At 42.6% G+C, this 18,469-nt stretch overlaps 1 long non-coding RNA gene across 1 annotated transcript; it reads left to right on the forward strand.

Moving 5' to 3' along the window:
* The first annotated feature begins 1,084 nt into the window (after positions 1-1,084).
* Positions 1,085-16,961, forward strand: LOC144142107 (uncharacterized). The gene is made up of 3 exons (XR_013316839.1): positions 1,085-1,203; positions 7,222-7,308; positions 16,835-16,961. It is a non-coding gene; the product is annotated as an uncharacterized LOC144142107 (long non-coding RNA).
* The last annotated feature ends 1,508 nt before the right edge of the window (positions 16,962-18,469 follow it).

Genomic DNA, 18,469 nt, shown 5'->3' on the forward strand with positions numbered 1-18,469 from the left:
TTGAATGAAATCGCACTGATGGCAACTATGTTTCAATGATAAAATCAACCAGAGACCGAGAACACATTTCAAACACACTAAATGCCGGAGAAAACAACTGCCGTGTAAATCCAAATTGTTTTCTTCGGGGATGATACAGTACCTCTCCCATATTTTCTGTTCAATCTTGTCCAGATACTGTTGTCCCGAAATAAATTTTGTAAGCTGCGAGACTCATTTGATTTTTAAACGTAAAAAATGGTGCTCCTATCTTCACCCTTTTCACTTTGAATTATTGCCCCTTCGCCACTCCAACAATCGGCTTCGAAAATTTCAAGATTGGTAAACAATATGTTGTGTATCTTGGGAAAGAAAATGGATTTTGCGCTATCTTTTAACCACTTAACTAGCAGCTGATGTATAACCTGCGAAATCGTAGGACGTACGTAAGTGTGTACGGGTTAAACATTGTACTGCAGGGAAAATCTTAGTTTTTAAAAATGTTATTGAACCAATCTAAAAAGGCTCACGGGAGTATCATTTTGACCGCTTTTTTATTCACAAGAGCACGACGACTTATGATAACAACTCTGCGGTTATAACCCAAACTAAGCCGCTGTTGTCTACATTGCAAGTTGAAGTCTGAATATCTTCTCATAAAGGCGCCTTCTGAGGGAAAGTATTACACCTGAAAAATATATATTTGTAAAATGTCACCGGAAAAACAGTTGATTAAGGTTCAATTGATATTTGAGTTTGTATGGGAGCTTTGCTTGCTACTTTACAATTATTGAACCTTTGTTATGTAGGTTTTGTATTTTTTGTGTTTCACGTTAGTAAAAGCTTTGATTCTGCTTGCATCCACGTTTAACATTTTTTTTAAATAGCGTTCGCCTATATTTCTGGTGAAAATTGCTATCCATACCCTCAGTTTTATTATTTATTTTACATGCTTACTAATTTATTCTTATTAATTTAGATAAGAGCGTTTTAGGCAAGTTTTTTATTAACAATTCTTTCGACTTTTTGCAGATCGACCAAATTGCAATTAATGGCCGAAACCAGATCCTTTATCCAAACGCATCGGAGTACAACATCAACGTCATGAAAGCCTACAGAGACCTTATCAAGGCAGCCATTAAGTTTATTCGGCCAAATATAAGTGAACAGAACTGTACAATACTCGCTGACGCGCTTATGGATTTCGAAAGACGGTTGGCCAATGTAAGAAGCAACCAATTTTTAGAACAGTATATTTTATTTTAAATTTTCTTACTAGGTTTTTTCCTATAAACAACGAAGTGTGTGAGTAACGTACTGGTGTTAAACCATAACAAGTCTACAGAACCAATGCAGAATCCACAAAGAGGCACACAAAAACTTAGGCAAGAAGGCAAGAAAAAACAACCGACTCAAACGCGCGTGCTAAACATTCACAATGCGTAATATTACCCAAAAATGTAGGTTGAGTACAAAATTTGCCTTACAGAAAAACATTTTAAATTGCTGTGAATATCAACACCACGAAACAATCGAAAGTCCTACGCCGTAAACACAAAGTAGAGCCGTAGAAAAATATGGGGAGTCACCTTAAACCAGGTCTACATAAAAAATAAGCAGATATTATTGCTTCTAAGTAAACGTTATAAAGGGCATAATCCTTAACTTTTTATGTTAGAAGGGCGCTATTGACGATTGAGACAGTAGGCTGTCTAGAAAAGCTAAGTTGGCATGACGTGGAGGGGGTGGTAAAAAAACAAAAAAGAGCATTGTTGGAGCAGGACGGCAGGTGGGCTGTTATTGGGGAGTCTCAGCACAAGAAAGCGTAACGAGCTCTAATGGCTGCTATTAACAGGGCTCGTCAGAAGGTGGGGGGATGCTGGAGAAGTTCTGAAGCAGATGAAAGCAAGGTCCACTTGGACGTTTGGCGAAGCATCCCAGGAAAGTTACGCCGCATTCGTTATTTTATTTTGCGTATAAAGTTACTGCAAGGCGGTGGACAACACCAGCCCTGCAAGAAGTGAGATTTACAACTACAAAAACTGAACAATAGGGAACAAGAACATAGAATTATACACTATTTCAGTCAGCAGAATTCAAGCCAAATTGGGTGGGTTTGGGAAACCGCTCGTGAAAGTTGAACATTCGTGCATCGAACTGCGTTTGCACGAAACAAGCTTTATTCACCTGTTGTCCGGGGAAACAGCTTGTTGAGTTCTTGTACATGCCCAAACGCCGTCTTTTGTCACGTGGGTAACCATGTCTCCTAATGAGAATATTGGATGGCGCATACACTTGTTTTATTTTGATATGTACTGCGCAAAAACACAACACGTTTTTACTTGCTTACGGTATGGCCTAACTGTAACCTTTTCTAAATTTAAACTTTGCAGAAGACACGTGGGAGATGTGCGTCTATTACAGGAAAAAAGATCATTTAATCCTCTGTGTGCGCGTTACTTATCTTCCATATGTTGCGCACTAATTACGAATCCTATGATTAATTTGTATTCCAGTAGTGGTGTTACATAGCAAAATAAAAGACACTAGTTTTATGATATACAGGTACCTTCATAGTGTTTCAGAGTAGTCTTGTGTCAAAGTTGTCTCTATGAGTGTCAGTAATACGTAGATTTCTTTTGAGATCAGACACTATTCTCAAACGTAAGGGTTTATAACCTATTGCTGTCACGACCACCTGACTGTAATGCAATATGCGCAAGCCACAAACCTTCCTCCTGTGATTGTCAGGTCTACAGTTTTTTTAAAATCATGTGAGATGAGGTACAGCAACTTTACTTAGTTACTTTGAGCTTCATTTGCGCCAGCCGGTTTCATTGATATACCGTTTTAGTGTAAGATGATTAGGTCACCCCGACACTGATTTACGTCATGGGCATAACGCAAAAAGAAATATATCAAAACAAAAAAGTGCCTAGGAACCCAGCCTATTAGTTTGTCTGATTCTTATAATACAGTGCTTGAGGAGGCGATATGCACGATTACAGAAGACGTTGGTAATGACCAAAACGTTTTATTCAGGTCTGCTAAGGTTTGTGTTATAGTGTGGCTTGAGACTTCATAAGTAGGTTTCACTGTGACATGCGATGTACTGCCGTTGCTAAGTCTAAGAACAATACTTCGGCTTCACCAGTTTATCTAATATTGAACCGAAATCAGAAACTGTTCCTACAGAACGGCGTAATAGTTGACAGCGCCTTAAAATCCATGATGCCGAAAGTGCATTACGTTCTTCTTGTCGACGAATACGGAAATATGTTGGCAAAACACGTGTCCAAGTCATTTTGCACACTCGCTGAGTAAAGATGTGGGAAGGTATGTTGTTACCAATAAGCTATGTTCAGTTCCCGTTGGTATGGGAGTTATTTTAGCGCTGTTCGTGTCAGAATTAGGATCGGCAGATCTGGGTAAAATAAAACTGTAGAGCATAAACATTTGGCAGCCCATTTTACCTAGAGGACAAAAATGCATTACACGTTTTATCCACGCCCGATTGCCGTTTAACGAGGTAACAATATTAGGATCATCTTGTGATTTTTGCCTTGCAGCTAGTCATACACTATCAGCCGTGCACATCAAACGTACACGGAAATACTTCTTAGCTGCCAACAAATATTTACCGCTAAGGCAGCCAGCTCAGATGGTTTTCCTAAACTTGAATACGGCACAGTGGCAACAGCTGTGTGAAAGGAGGGCATAGATAATACGGGGACTGAATAGGAATACGTGACTTAAGGAGTATCAGCGCCTATTGAGTAAAGTATGTTTTACTCCCTGGCGGTGGTGGCATGATCGGCAGCCACGCCCGAAAATGACGTATTCACACAAAAACGCGTCTCCCACGGGAACTGATGCCGCCACAAACATTGTGTCAGCACAAGTAAACACGACTAATGGAGAACTTCTACCGCTGATAAACCGAGAGAGTCCTAGATTATGAGCAAAAAGAGAAATAGTGTGGTAATCAGAATTACGCAAACCAATTTCATAGCATATGAACGCGTGATTTTTATTAATAAGAAATTTTCCCCGCTCTGCACTGCCGCAAGCTCTGTCAGCAAAGGATACATGGCGCAACGCGGTCAAGGTAAGACCTCAAATTACGCCATAGAACACTAACAAAGCATTTCCCGGCATGACCAGAGATCGAGTTCCCAGAGCCAATCTCGCAGTCGCCGGAATACAAACAATCGCTAACCATTTTACTTATAATATTACACGTCTAACAAGTGGCAGGAAATGAATATGATTAAAAAGAACTCTGGGGGCGCCACAGCATGCAGCATCGCGTGCTTCCACCGACGGAGCATCCGCAAGGGCGATAGTTCTGAGTCGAGCTAACAACGAATAATGCCTGCCACAAATAAACGCGGAGCAAAGTTTCGGGTCACGGCCGAATGCCTTCGGATGACATCCGTCTCGTCTCTCCTCTGCTATCGCGACATTGGTCACCCGGATGTTGCAGCGGATTCTAGGAGCCCGAGCGGACCCTCCCCTCGAGTTCAGTCGTGATTCTGCGCTGTTTGCCCCTGCACACGTGATCTCCGCCCTTATTTACCACTTGCCGACGGTCAGGACGCAGCACCTTGACGTGATTTCTCCAAGCCGAGGCTAGTATCCGAGTGAGCCACATCATGTCGCAAGTGACCCCCTTTAACCATTTACAGCAATTATTGCCTATTGAGGTCGCGGTTGGAGTACAGGACATTAGCGCCAACCATGCCAACGGGGAACCCCCCCCAACGCGCTGAAGGCTACCATCTTGAGCCTTATGAGCCTTTCCAAACGCCAGTGTTTCCAGCGGCTCCTTCCAGGTGAGAAGCGCTGTGACCCTCAACCGTCGCTGCTCCTTCGCGCAGTGCAAAGCCTGCCGTGTAACAGATCTTCCACGGACTTCATCTTACTGACAGACATCTTTGAAAGCAAAGATTTACTACTTTCGTCTCACTGGGTTCGCTGCGGAGGCGCAACTTCACCTTTTGAGAGCGCATACACCCCTTGCGACACACCCCTTGAACCGCATCACGTGATTCGCCAGGCCTGCTTTCGGCGCTTTGCAGAAGGTCTCGTTTTCAGTTTTACTGCTCAGCTAATGGCGGCCGCCGACGCGGTTGTGGGAGCTCAGCTGATCGGCAGCCTACCAACCCAGCCGCGTCCCGCGCATGCACCACTGGGTCATCTCGGGCTACGTAACTCCTCTTGTGCCAGGCGAAGAGCAACGCCGCATTCCCCGAGAATGAAACCGAGGTGCGCCTCCTTTTGTGAGTGTTGTGCGGGGCGCAAGGGCGTTGAACCGTGGATCGCAATACTGCTGCATCAAACGTACACCAAGCGAAAGAAAGACAGAAACAGACTAAGCCAGGGATTTTTTTGCATATCCAAGGTTAGCTGACCTCAGCCAGAGACGTTTTTTTTGCAACCTCTTCTCCCGTGTATCCAAATAAGTCTCACGATTGCTCCTGACCTGCCCACGCACACGTTGGCTACGCATACTGACGAGATGACGAAACACGCCACATTGCCCATACTAATCACAATCGTCAGATACTACCGGGGTTGCGCACGCTGCAACGTTTTCCTTACCGGTGCCCGAAGACGTAGCCAGCCTACGAGAGTGCATGCAAAACTTGCAGGAGCTCGTCGCCTCAGCGTCAATATACATGTCGCCGACTCGTGATTTTCGAGCTCGCCAATTTCGACGTCCCGCAATTCGAGACGTTCCTATTCAGGAAGGCACATTGCCCCAGCAACCGCAACAGCCTGATCCCTTTAGCTGGGACCACCGCCATTTAAGTGGCGCGGGAAAACGTTTTGGTTTCCTTCCATCTGGTCGGGAAACGCGAGGGGAAAACGTTAGCGGCAATGACCGATTCCACTGCCAGCGGCAGTTGTTTTTTTTCATAAATCACCATACAAGTGGTCAACGTCTTCTTGTTGACACTGATGGTGAGATGATTGTACTTTCCGCAAACCCCAGGGACCCCGCTGAACCACGGGTTGCGCATTCCAGTAACTGCGTTTGCGGCATTTTGACAGAGCGTTTTGTGTGTAACCTGGCTTGTCCCAGGTATCCCGAAACCGTGGTGGTGCACACGCAGTGATGTACAAGTCAAAGACGCTTCTTCCATACGAAGAGCGACAATCTGCGCAAAAGCTGGCTCCATATATTCTTTTCAGTTGTCAGGCAATGCACCCTAGCCACCAGACACCGTCTCTGACATAAGTTATAAGTGCTACGCACCTCACCGTTGACTCCAGGCTATCGCTAAGAGGTTTATCGAGGCACACACCACTCACCATATTCTTCGCCAGTGTTGCTATACCGCCCACCAGCGGAACAAGCACTCATAGATGGCATGTTGGGCCTATTTAGTTGGGCGTACCTTATCCTCGGTGTTAGGCTTCTTTGGAGTGCGTTTTCATCTTTTCCCGCAAATGTTTGCGTAGGCAGCTACCTGAACATTTACAGATAACCTTCTTGACTGAAAATGTTCGCAAATAAATCAAACTTTTGTAAAGCCGTTCCTAAGTCTTTGAATTACTCTCTTACGATTTATGGGTGCCCCACACTGTGGAGGCTGGTGGCTACACCATGTGCGGGAACGATTGCAACGGATGTAAATGTTCACTAGTTAGACCTGACCTAAAGGCTTGGGAACGGGCTGCTAGGACGTGTTTCTAAGCAGGAATCACGCTACTGTGACTTCAGGACATGTACCTAATGCGCGGGCTCGAGCTCTCACGCTACCAAAAACTTCCTTGCTCTACTTACGTGTACACATCATGGAAGAAAGGAGAAGTCACCTTTGAATACAATGCTCGTAGGCATATCTTACATTGACCTCTAGAGTTTGGTTAGGTGGTAGGGGACTAAAATCCCCGGACCACTTAAGTGTGCCTTCTTTCTTGAAAGAGTAAACCTGGTAATAATGTTCAGATACTTTTTTACTGCAGCACTGCGTCACTGTGTCTTTCCACACTTTCGTTTCTTTCCGGTTTGGAGTGAATTACAAGGAACATAAGTGTGTCTCCACAGCAGTTCACAAATAAAACAAAAACATCTAACACTATAGTGCTGCGCACTGTAAGCCGACAAATTAATAAGTTTCTAACCAGCCATGCAGGTGGCATATAATTTTTTTTTGTGGGCATATAAAGTATTTGTAGCCATCAGAAACAATATTTATATCGGCGCCATTCTTATACTTTTGTTCGTTTCAGCTAACAACACCGCCCGAGCAAAGGAGAGACATATTGTTGATGTATCACCGCACTAATATCAGCACACTGGAAACCAATTTTTCTGGGGTACGTCTTAATGAAAAATGGTATTTTTAAGCCTCACGTCTCGAGGACTGTTTGTGAAGTTACTGGGCAACCGCTGTTATGAAGATTGCAAAAGAGATAGGAGCAATTGTTTGTCTTTAAAAATTCAGTATACTTCGTAATTAGGGAGCTTTGTCCACTCCGGTGCTCACATGTCTTTTTACAATATCATAGCCAAAACATAAACACTGTAATATTTCTACATGAAAGTCCATGCAAAAAATTTGAATTTCTTTGTATTCGTCTGTGATCAAATAAATTTTTCTATTGGTAGCGTCCTTACGAAAATCACGTGTATAATAGAGACTTCCAGGCAACATGTAAAAAGAGTTTGACTGCGCCATCTCGGACTCGTAAACTGCATATTGATTGTTTTTTTCTAATTTGGGTATTGAAAGGTCGCCGTATTTTTAATTGCAAGTTAACAATTCTTTCATGTAATCCTCCAGGCTTATACCGTGACATCGCTACGACAGTCTGACAATCCCACACCGCTGAAATTATTAAACTGCTTTCCTATTAAGCATTCACTTAAGGTCGGACATTTTAAATTAAATAAAGGCTCTGAATGAAGACAGCCATTTTCCCCTAACGACTGCCTTCATTTCACGGGGTAACAGGAGATATTTGTGGGGCTGTGCTTCAGTTTTGAAAGCATGTTCAGTGTTCTCCTGAAAGCTACTGTCCCATACTACGTGTGCGTATGCTTAAACCTAAGTATTGAGTCAAATTTCTTGGATTCGGAGGATGGCGATTTACCATCCTAATATTGTACAGGTCTTATAGGCTTCACGTTTTGACCCCACCTACATATCGGGGTCCGGAAGTGAAACCCCGGGCTGGCGCAAAGCAATTACAAACGCGCCTTGTCATAAACGCTTCATATTCTGCAATAACAGCAAGACTTTTACGGGATAATTAGGGCCCACATTGTGTGTATAAAATATGTGCCCTTAGTAGCATACTTTGAGATTCTTCCGTTTTATATATCCTCCAAGTATACAGGCTTCGTCTATGTACCTAATAAAAAACTAGAAAATCAACGAAAACTTCAGCTTTGTCAGTAGGAAGAGTTCATGATTGCAAAATCAGTTTAATCCAAAGTGGCTTGCTGCCTCATAAAGTAAGCAACCCTACTTCTGCAAAGCATAATCATTGTGTACTGTATTCAGATGTATCTAGGCCAGCTGTGCATCCATAACATTAGTAAGCTGAATTTGACCAAATTTCATGGCAAGCGTTTTGGCTGGTTGGCACTCAAACCTCTCAAACACGCATTCCACTTTGGACAGTTAAGTTTTGAATAACAACTTTGCATATAATTGCTGGGGAGTTTTGGGGAATGGCGCCAGCAGTTTTAAATCCAAATACGCCATAAATAAGCACGTCTTTCTTCAGACATGCCGCCTAAAATTTTTTTTGAGTTAGTGAGATGTCGAGAAAATGCTTTTCACTTGGTACCTATTTTATATTAATGCCTGAGAACTATCCTAGATGACCTTAACAGCCATCGGCATACTTCACAGGAAAAAAACAATTCGTGAAGGAAAGATTTGTTCCCGTTGTCGATAAATAAACAATAATCGTTGTTGTTGGTGTTATGTGAAGACAATTGTTCCAGGTATAACATGCTTCAATTTTATTCGTACACATAACATGCGAACTCAAAATTACTAAATAGTTGAAAGCGCACTTTCTCAGGCTCACCCTAGACTTGGCCTAATTTTTTATTTTGCGTCTGTGTCCAACTTTCAGTGTATCTAGAGCAACTTCGATGAGGTCCCGATATACCCATTTGACTTACACCGTAAGGCAGTTGTAATAACAGTAATGGGCACCGCTAATAATCGCTCACCTTTCAAAGCCTTGTGTACGACCTCTCATGAGATGTCATGCCACATTTGCAGCAACCGCTTGGCTTCAGGGCAGGTGGGTTGCGACGAATACGCTGCTACCATCATAGTAAGAAGCTATACCTTTATCTTGGGAATATATAAATAAGAATACTTAATTCGAGGCCGTAAAAAACGATAATAGGAAGCCAGTAGAAAAACTACAATTAGTGAAGTGTGCATGCCAGATACTGACTCATTATGGGCGTTGGGGTTGCAACTTGTTAGAGTAGACACGGTAACACGCAAGGCATCACTAATGCCAAAGTAGCATCTAGGTTGTGCATAAATTCGGGATACTTTGTTAGTCATACAATCTTAACCATTACAGTGGTTGTGAGCGCGCTTAACAAGTTATATATGCACCATAAATCTTACAGCGTCGCAGCTGTTTTTATTGGTTATCTCCAGCGAAAGAGAGCAATAGAAAGAACTTTATTTGGTCCAGAAAAGGTGGAAGCAGTGTGGTGAGAAGGAGGAAGTGAACTGGCCATGCCTGTTAAATGGCGGCGATGAGGCCCTGGTCCCTAGCGGCATGTTGCGCCAGCTCGACGACTAGTCGCTCTGAGTCGTCAGAAATCTGAGCAAGCTGGCCCCCCATTGCTCTTTATTCCTGATGTAGAATGATCTATGATGTGGTTGAGGTTTCTGTGGGCCTGACCATATGATAGGTTGTATGCTGGCTTTCTCTCCATGCAACATGCACCTGTCTGATTATGGGCACCTGAAACATCGGTTGCAGAAGACTTCTGACGTCGTGACCGAGTAGATCACAAGTTATCCTCCAAACACGCAAGGGCAGTTGTAATTGCGCCTCAGTACTATCAGAGTCCCTTAATTAAGGAACTATGGTACTATTAAACATGTTGTTTTCTGAATGCTGCTGACGCTATTCAACACGCGACCCGAAGGACATCTTAATGCACAAAGGTTAAGGTTTAGGGTTCATTTTCCACATAAGTTTCAACTTTACTGTATTTGTTACCTTTGTAGAAACTAATGAGCATATTCTATAGGGACCGTGCGGCCGTTGTATGGCACCACCGCCACTTCAGCGAACAGCGCCAACCGTGGCGAACCGTTCGGCTGTGGAATGCCGGTGGCGGTAAGCGCAGCGTTATTGTGCATGCCTTTCTGTCGTTTTTCTGCGGTGCGGTTTCAAATCGTAGATAACTACAAGGGCTTTTTTCAGATCGCTAAATCTTGAGCGTGGTTGTGACCTTTACGAGGCATTCCATGAGTGTGATTTACGACAGACGACGCTCAATGCGCCAAGCTGGAAGTCAAGCTGGAAGTGAAAGTCCTTTCCTTCAAGCAATGTTTTTATTCCTCCATGCAGTTTTGCGTATCGAGGAGAATATTGCAGCTAAATACTCCACAAAGCTGGTGTGTGCAACCGATTCAGGAATGCTGTGGCGCTGGTTTTTGGCAGTTGATGGCGAAACAGCGTCGTGCACAAGCGAAAGACAAAGTTGGGGGGTGCCTTCCAAGATTTACCTCAAAACAGAAATTGTGATGAACGACGCTTCCGTAACTTTATTAACTACGGCTTAAACGTGTTTATTGCGCAGACATGATATTACTACAGTAATCGGTAATTGTGTACAGAATGAATACCGCATGATAGTACGTTATTGCTTGTCGTGGAGAGGCATTGCTTTACAAGAATTGCAATGGTTGCTGGCTAGTATTGTAATGGTTTTTCAAAAACCAATTCCTGCGTGGCTGAAGGACGATAGACAAGATGGTGCCGAAAACCTGTACTTAGTTTCACAACTGAATGCTGCGGTCGTTTTAGAAGCTGTCACGTACCCTAGAAAAATCATGCACGTCTCCGTCTAACGACGATGATGGTTTCTCACAAAACGTTCTCGTGCGGCTTTCATTGGTTGCCTTCTGGATTTAAAATTTTACTACTTGAGCTTCGAATTTGACCAGCACGCAGTTTGGTCTTTTGATCGCAGCGTCTTTGACCAATTCCCCTTCTATTTCGCGCGAAGAAAGCTTTGCGTTCAACCATGGTAATCATTAGACGGTGGGCTAGATGGATTTGCTGTTTAATTTGGAACTTTCGTGCCCCCGTCTCCAAAGCTAAACTTTTTCCAGCGTGTTGGAATTGTGTCTGTGCTGGAGGACTCGGGGTGATGGACCCATATTTTAGGCAACTAATCGCGCGTTTTTGGCGTCTTCACAAGGCATTACGCGATTTTTTAGGCATGCTGTAAATATTACTTAAGCATTAAAACACCGGCTGACGTCAACCCTAGCACATTTTAAACTATGGGTGCCAGCATTTATTTCACGCAGGTGGTAAAACGGGAAGCGGAGAAGGGATGGTTTGTAGCTTGGGCAGTTGGGAGGGTGAATAACTTTGGCTCATAAAATGACCACCACAAACGTGGAAGTTTCACTTCTGAATTCAGGCTCCCATGCTGTCACATTGTCGCTAAATAAAACCCAAGGCACAGAGCTCACGGTTCCAGAAAGAAAGTGTAAACTACCGGAACATTTCTACGGCTACACGGTAATCCATTCAATACGCAAATGCCTTTCTCTTCAAAGCACACGTACCGAGGTATCCCAGCCCTAAAACTGGAGTGGAAACCGTAGTCATTGAAGCTAGTGAAGATGAAGCCAGTGAAGAAAAGTGGTAGAAATGAATACTAATATTCATAATAGTCTTATTCCTACTCAGACGCGCGCAGCCAAGCGCAGAGCGCTGCAAAAAGCGCTCATGTCAGTGTAGCCCGTTCCCAAACTTAGGAGCGTCAAGTAAGTTTATGTAGCCATTAGAGCATTTAAGAAGAAATGAATACTAATAATAGTAGTTTCATTCGTACTTAGAATGAGTGAAGCTGAGCGGAGATCGCTGCAAAAAGCGGTCATGCCGTTGTAGAATATACCCAACTTTAAACGCGTCCGACAAGTTTGCGTAGCCGTTACTGCATAAAAGAACCCAACACATCTGTCTAGACTTCGTTTTATCTCATATGTCCACCCCCAACACCACCAAAACTTTCAAAGCACCGAATCAAACACGACAAAAACAACAGGAGGCTGTGTAGTCAAATACACCGGCTCATTCCACTGACGAGGGGAGCGCCGAGTGGCGGCGCAACCCGTCCAGCTGCCCGGTCCCTATAGTGCAATCAATTCATTGAGGTACGCTGCACCCCATTAAAAAGTGCGACGCAATCATGTTCAATCTTGACACAATAGTAAGCGCGTACACTTGTAGGAGCGGAAAGGTATGGCAAAAAGTGCTCGTAACGTGAGAACGGGAATCGTGTGGACGGCTAGACCTACTCTCACGCCGCTTCTGCTCTTGCCAAAAAAACCCATTCAACTCGAGAGTGTCGACTATATCCCTTACACATTATTATTTCTAAGGAGTGAGGTATGGTGTGGCATAAGCTGAGCTTATCCCATTTACAAAGGGCCGCGGCGTATCCAGACAGTGCAGTCCTACGCATATTACCTATGCGACTTCTGAAAATTTTCTCCAAATATTTATTCAAAGCTGTCCTACATCAGAGATAGGTAGCAAGCCCATTAACTCAGTGTCGTAGGCGAAAGCGTGAGCATGCTACGTTGAAGTATACTTTTCTTAATATTTGATGTGTACGCATGTGGCGACCGAGAAATCAGTGCGCCCGGAAAAAATAGGTTCAATCTCGATTTTAAATTTCTGCAACTTCTTTATAAAACTCCCTGAACACTACCTTGATTGTTTAACAGGAATGCACCCTACGTTTTTGTTTTAGTGTAAAGTTTTTTAAAGCCTTTTTATTTTTTCGTCTCTGATATCTTTGTCATCTAAAAGGCCGTTGTCTTGGGGTACTGCGTGTGCAGTTATTGACGATAGATTTTTGTAACCCTGACAATCCATTTTTATTCTTCTATTCGCCAGAGTGCTTCGTAAATTTTCGTACGCGGAACAGCTTACCTAACTTTTGCATCCCATAAAGTGTGCATGTTGCCGCCGTATGGGTAATTCGTTACGGCCTTTTTAAAACTTGACAATGTTATACATCAGCGGATGTCAGTGTTTCGACTTGCATTACTCTCTTTTTGTTTCATTGCTATGTCCGAAGATTTTTTATAGAATTGTGTCAATTCACAAAAAAAGCAGTGAGAGGGTTTTTCCTCTTCTACATTGTGAAGCTGCCTAGAATTTCTCTTTTGCATTTCGTAGGGCGCCTCTATATCCATCCGGAAATCATAGTACTGACAATGGAGCAATATACTTGAAGCAATTGAAGCAATATACTGACAATTGTTTGAAAATAACATAAAGTTTAAAGAGCTTTAGTACAGATGGTATGGCATGGTTCGTTGCCGTGATCCCGACCACACACCTCGTGATAAGTACAACGACAGAGATACGTTTGCAAGAGTAATCATGCCTCCCTCATACAGAATTTGGTCACGCATGCATTCTCGATAGCGTACACAGCTACAATAGCTATGTCCACCTTCTCCAAACTATACTGAACTCTTCAAAGATTTTGCTAATGCTCTTGCAGAATTGTTGGTCTCATACTTCGAAACGGCGAGCTTGAGAGCTCAACTTTCTTTAATGTTGAATTTAAGTTCTACAAAAACAAGTAATCCGGATGGCCCCGATGACCTTAATCGGCTCAATTGGCATCTTTTCTGCAGTTTTGTAGTTGCTCCACTGTGACATTCCGTACAATTCGCTCAAAAAAATGACTTTCTTTATTACCTGCTTTTATAATATTTAAACTCAAGCTAAGATATAGAAACGACGTTCCTTCTGTCGAGACTAGTCAGAAAGCGCGTGTTATGTAACTTTGCCGAAAAAAAATCTGTCAGCAGTGTGAAATTCTTCTAAACCAGTTTGAGTGTACTTCTCTTGTCACAACTTTGTAACACCATGCTATTTAGAGAATAATTTTTTGGTTTGTTCAGCATTTTTACCTCATTTTTAAGGCAACAGGCGCACTAAAAATAATGACAGGAACCAGCCTATAGAATATATTTTTAATTAGATCCTCACCACTGCATCAGAAGTGGGAAGATCCTCCAGACCTAAGCTGGTTTTTTTTATATTTTTTAAGCTTCGTGCGCGTGATAATGTGCCGCGCCCTTGTAACCTGAAGGTATTTTTGCCATTCATTGGATGTCTCTTCACATTTTTTTTCATCACTGGTCCGTAGTGACAGCAATCACGATGGATTGTCTACATCAAAGTCTTTACCCCTGTGTACAAGTTCTTGCCTGTGAATTTTCTGTAAAGACCTTACTTAGTCCCTTACCGTCACAAAATCTCAGCCTAATATATTTTTTGTCCTGGTTATTGTTAGTGTTCTTAGACAGATCTCGTATGACGTTATTGCTACTAATATGGGTATATTTTCAAATTTACTCCTCTCCTTTTCCCAATTTTTGGTGTGGTTGTTATAGGCAAAAGATTAAATTCCTATTCCTTGCTGGCTGGCTGCATTCTATTTACGCTCTTGAAATGTGTGTGACTTTCTCATGCCTAATTTGGGCCCCTTTTGCCTCTGAGTTGTTAGGGGGGTACCAGATAGATTACCTGCTAAGGGGGATTGGCCAGGAAATGGGTACTTTACCGCGAGAAACTATATATTGGCTTTGGGTGAACAGGAACGCATTGACATATTTGAATACCGTAACAGTTGACGCCTAGAAAAATAAAAGTGAGGGGAGTAGAAACATAAGTAAAACATAAATAAAAGACAATGGCAAAAAAGTTCTGGAGGAAGTAGAACGGATAGTAAGAGAATGTGTTAGAGATGAAGCCGTGGGGAAACCGGGCGTACGTTTGAAAGCAGAATCCGTCATGGCCAAATAAGAGCTAGCACTGCAGACAACCTGATTCTAGAATGATTGCTATGCATGGCAAGGTTCACCTTGGGAGATTGGCAGCGCTAACTTCTTAACGATAAAATATTGAGTAGACGGTGGGATGTTCAGCTGGTGGTATCTGGTTTCTAAGACCTCCGTCGTGTGGAGGAAGACCGTTCACAAGGGAGAGCGAAATGTTCCATCGTTTCTGGTTCATTTCAGATTGCTCACAAAGGAGGAACAGGCAGATAACAGAAGCGCGAGTAAGGATTTATTTTGGCACACAGCAATAAAACCTGGTGAGGGCGACTTTAAGTTTGCGTCTGGCTTATGCTGCCCTGCCATCTTTATCGGAGGTGCTCTAGCCCTGAGTCTGCATACACGAAACCAGGCTTAATTCGAAGTAGGCAAAGTCCAGTACTGCACCGGCGGGTGCCTCTCCCAGCACCGTTCACCAAATCATTAAACCATATACTTGCGGGACCAGGCACCGAAAACAAACGAAGTTCTCGCAAGGCGGAAGGCGATAAACATTCAAGAGGTCGACGTAGGGGAGATGAGATTAAGGAAGTATTGCTAATCGAACAAAAACGGCTGAAAAAGAAGTATGGCGTGCTCTTTAAAAAAACCAGATTTACAAAGGTGTGAATGTATTATAAGATATTCTGCGTCGAAAGAAGTAATGAAGTTAGGCAAGCGAAAAGGCAACTTTATTCTCAAGTTCTTAAGTCGATTTTACTTCATCTTAGAGTTTGAAAGACTACAATTTTTAGCATTCCTAGCAAGCCCACATTTAAATTGAAATAAAAACAAATGAGGCTTTTCTGGGAAACACCGAAAATCTTCGTGAACGTGTCTCCTGTTTCTCGAGGTTATGATAACCTCACTAGAATGCAAATTAATTAAAGACTAAATAAATACGTATTGCCTTCAGTATCATTTCTATCAAGCATAACGAACTCCCAAGGGCTAGCTCACCTGCATGCTAGGCCGGATAAAAAACAAGTTACTATTGATGAATCGCGAATTCACTGATGTCAATAATTACTGCAGAAAACCTTGCAAAATGTTTTTCGAGATACACGAAGAAAAGAAATGCCACCCATTTCTTATCTTTTTCATAAACCAAGTATTTCATCTGAGCTAAATATCTTTTTAGTGGCAACGCACAGGTGTAGACCTGTTGACATTCTCACATGGTCAGCTGGGTTAAGACGTTTTCACCTACTATACCATTTTCCGTTAATGCATTTAAACAGTTCCAGATATTTTTTTCATGTTTCGTAAGAGTGGTTCATCAGCTATTTGTATGATCCCCGTATGTTTTACGCTCGTTATTGCGCGAGTATTGTTTTATCAATCAGTGTTTGTTTTTCTCATCCTACTACACACATATCCTGCAAATATTGCATCTACTCAGCATCTTTGTGATGACTGTAGGAGAAATTGTGTTCTGGGTACATATATTCTCAATTATAATTTATTGCATGGGGCCTGTATTATCTGCTTGATGGTTTTATTGTTGAGTCAGTTATATTTCCAATGAAATATACTTTCAAATCCTAATACACATTTTCCAGATGAAGAATCTTCTAGTAAGTAAAGGAGTCTTGACTTAGACCTTTGCATTTAAATGTATCATAATTTGTAAGCGGGACGAAAATCGCCAAGTGAGATGAAGACAAGAAGAAGTTTAAAAGATTCTCTACATTTAAACTGACTTTTATGAGAAGACGAATGAATATGTACCGTTGTTCTAACACCAACTGCTGGATCTCTTTCAGTTTCCTTTGTTGGAACTAATAAATCAACAGTTTGCTTTAGTTAACATGACGCTGAATGTCTCTGAAGAAGTAGAAATGTATGGAATACCTTATTACCCAAATCTTATTCGATTTCTGAACCAGTCGGACATGTAAGTGAAAGGTTACCTAGAGAAATCTTTTTCCGGAGCAGAGTGACCTGTGTCGTGCCAGTCTATATTCCGTTCATAAATTATATAAGAGCAAGATAAACTTGTGAGCGAAGTTTTGGTTATAATAAGTACAAAAGAACCTTGAAAGCTGATATTGCAAGAAAAATTTTCTCTGAAACAAGAAGGCTGAAATAAATTTGGCGAAGAAAATCTAACAACATATTGGCAAAAAATAAGATGAGCTTCAATAACTCATACTTTTTGATTAAAAATGTTCCAAAATAGCTCTAAAAAGAGACAGGAATTTAGAGCGATGCGGAGTGACTTCCGTTGGACTACACTATACTAGAAATACATAAGCTTTTCAAAAATGTGGTAATGTCCTGCAGAGGGTCACAAGATTTCTTGTGAAAGTGCTTTACTTTTTTGAGGCCTTCTTCTACTATTTTTTGTTGTGTGTTTTGCAGAACAACGCTTTACAATTATGCAGCACTGAAGAAAGTTCTAAGCTATGGAGGTCTGGTTTCAAGAAGTATTCGAAATGCATCTTTCGAGCTACAAAAAGTACAATTTGGCATTCCTGCGCAACCACCAAGATGGAGAGCCTGCGTCAATTTTGTGAACTCAGCCTTGTCAGTCATCGCGGGATTTCTCTATGTGCAAAAGAAGTTCAGCCCAGGTGCTAAAGAGGAGGTAAGGAGCCCAACGGCACTGTTGGCTCATGAGAAGCTGCCTACCTTCGTCCATTTATTTAAGACATGCTCTAAACCATGCAGTTGTGGAATGGAATATTCTACTTGCGCAATGCCCAAAAGGTACATTAACCACAAAAGGAAAATCCATAGGCGCCTTTTCGCGTTGATTCACGTAAGTGCCCCTCAAGCTCTTGAGTATCCCTTCAGGTTCCGTCTCCCTCCACCAAGGATTCCGCAGGAAATCCTTTGTGAAAGGGTACGTGAACACTGCAGGGTAACAGTATAGCGGTAGGTCCTGGAATCCGTGGCTTAATTTCGATTCTGGGCGTTCCCAAATTGTAATGACTGTCATAACTGTATGGTCGTTATGCTGCATTTTGCAAGTCGCGTGTACATTTGCATGCCAACAGCTTTTCAGAACAGATACTAAGGCTGACGTCGGCTGGTTACAGCCAGCATGTGCAACTTCTTGGCTTTGGCACAGTACAAAAGTGAGCGAAATCTGGTTCTTTTGTAGTGCAGAGAAGCGAAGTCTAGAAAAAACACTTCTCGGTCGTGCCATATGTGCATGCGTTGTCTTGTGGCTTAAAAAACGCCCCGGCGATCTCCCCTAACATTAGAACTAGGGAGGGGCGAAGCCAGCAGTGGCGAAGCCGGCTGCGGAGTGGCAAAGCCTACAGCGCTTGTCCTGTGTTCTTCGTCGTCCTGGTCTCCAGCGCTGTTAACCCTTTTTCCAAAATGTATTCAAACATTGTAAGTCTCTCTTTTGCAACATGGCGGACGCTTATTGGGCGCCAGAAAAGTGCCGT

This window comes from Haemaphysalis longicornis, unplaced genomic scaffold, assembly GCF_048455015.1.
Source record: "Haemaphysalis longicornis isolate Haplotype H1 unplaced genomic scaffold, Haemaphysalis longicornis Haplotype H1 scaffold_6, whole genome shotgun sequence".
NCBI classification, from domain to species: domain Eukaryota; kingdom Metazoa; phylum Arthropoda; class Arachnida; order Ixodida; family Ixodidae; genus Haemaphysalis; species Haemaphysalis longicornis.